Raw genomic sequence first — 2,142 nt, 5'->3', positions numbered from 1 at the left:
GTTTGGGCTCTTCCGGTGTGTCCGGCAGCTTTTCTCCAACTCACCACCAGGTGGCAGTCAGCTGAGACAAGATGTTAGACTACTCGCTCCACCACTAACTCTCTCTCTGTTGCTATGGGAACAGAGACACACAAAGGTCCCCACTAAAGAGAAGAGTCACGTGTGACCTGTGGTCAGAAGTTCAGATCCTCACGTGTTCCCGTCGGACGGAGTCGGATTCAGAACTCAAGGCTCTTATATACTACTACGTGTCCGTTTCTCGGAGAGGTCTCAGCGGGGGGGCAAAGAGTCTTTTTGATTTTTACTTCTCCGACACAGTCCGTCGGAAAAAAATGCATCGCCAAACCCATAGGTGGCGCAAGGGAAGACGAGCTCAGAGAAGCCTACCCCATTTGGGAAGAAGAAGTCCACGTGTCTCTGTTGACATGTTAGCTCCTCCCACACACTGAACCATGGCAACTAACAGAACTAAATAAAGTGACACCCAGCGGGTCAAGATGCTGATGTAATCGTTTCTTAGCGCAGCGGTTCTCCGGTCTTGTTTCCGAACTGTGTTGCTGATTCCACAGCTTGAATCTGCTTGAGGCTACATGTAGCTAGATGCTACCCGGAGCTAGCTCCCCCCCAGCTTCCACACACAGTCAGCAGGGACTCCCGACACTAACTACTACTATCCAGTGTTTGCTTCTAACCTGACGGTATTATAGAAACAGTGTCATGATAGAAGTGGAATTAAAGTCGTGACGGCGGGTTCTTGCACTGTTACCACCGCAGTTAGCATGGTGGCTAGCCTAGCCCGCTAGCCTAGCCCGCTAGCGCCGTTTTGAAAGCTCGTTATAACCGTATGTGACCGTGCACACATGCCCTCAGTGCTCGAACGAGCCACCGTCAGCCGGACAACTCCGCTGGCTTAACACACACGTCACATTAATCGTAGAATCATAGTTGTGTTCGTGTTTGTTGCTAAAAGTAAACAGGAAGTTTGAGATCCGGAAATACGGAAATGACGTCATACGGAAATGATGTCGTTCGCGGACCAATCACAGCCAAGAGCGGTCCGTCGGGTCTCCAACATGAAGACGGATAGTTAGAAAAATCAGACGTGTACGAAAAGCTGTCCGAAGCACTCGGAGAGGGCGTTTCACGACGGATAGGGCGGTCTTATCTGTCCGTAATAGAAACAACGGAGAGGCATAAATTGGCCTTTACGCAGACTTTAAATCCAGCAGTTTGTTCACCGAGGGAAACGAGCCGATGACACCAGAGGGATTCGTTCTGAGGATATTAGTTAATCTGGATCCACCAGCGTCATCAGACTGGACAGAAGCTGTGACGAGTGGCAGCTCAGGTCTTTCAGGGTTTTTCTGTCAAATGAAAGTTTCCTGTCTTCACACGACCTGACGATCACATGTATTTGATTATTAATCGATGTTGTGGGTCATGAATCCGGTTCTGGAGCAAACCAAAAAAACACAAAAACACGACACAAGATAAAAACAGGACATTCTTCTTCCTTCTGTCTTCAGACTTTTATCAACATGTTTAAAACCATGAAACCGGATGTATTATTCATATCATTCATATCATGTTTCTGTCTCAGAACCAAACAAATCACAGAACTAACGCAAAGAAAAGTTCTGATTGAAACCAAACCAGGAAACTGACAAGTCGGCATCAGAGCTTTGATTGACAGGTAAGCATCAGTACGTGGGGGCGGGGCTTAGTGACCATTAGACAGTCCGCATAAAGAGGATCAGTGACTGTAAATAAACTGATCTTGGGGGTGGAGCAGTGGTGCGGAGGTCCCGCCCACACAAGCTCTTAAACAGTCCTGAGTCTCATCTGTCAATCATCACGTCTGTTTTCATATCATCAATAACTGATTCAAACCAAACTGATCAGAAACGTGAACAAACATCAGACAGAAGAACTGAAATCACAGAAACATCTTGACAAACATTTATTTAACGTCTACTTAGATTGTTTGACGGTCCACGTCCCGTCTGCTAACATGGAGGAGGTGTATGACTTGTACTGTAACCAGCCACCAGGGGGCGATTCAGATGGAGATGTTCCAGTCAAATTTAAATGTGTGTTTTTCAGTTTCCTTATGTGACAGATGATAAAGTGAAGAGTAAATCA

General features: G+C 46.7%; 1 protein-coding gene across 1 annotated transcript in view; it reads right to left on the bottom strand.

Moving 5' to 3' along the window:
* Positions 1-1,947: 1,947 nt before the first annotated feature.
* The window catches only part of anapc10 (anaphase promoting complex subunit 10), a 2,387-nt gene continuing 2,192 nt past the window's right edge, over positions 1,948-2,142 (bottom strand). The window contains exon 7 of the mRNA XM_061066460.1: positions 1,948-2,142. This exon is cut by the window's right edge and continues 267 nt beyond it. The gene's annotated coding sequence lies outside the window, so the exon portion shown is untranslated.

The sequence above is a fragment of the Limanda limanda genome, chromosome 22 (assembly GCF_963576545.1).
Source record: "Limanda limanda chromosome 22, fLimLim1.1, whole genome shotgun sequence".
Lineage (NCBI taxonomy): Eukaryota > Metazoa > Chordata > Actinopteri > Pleuronectiformes > Pleuronectidae > Limanda > Limanda limanda.
This window is presented reverse-complemented; position numbering and strand designations above follow the sequence as displayed.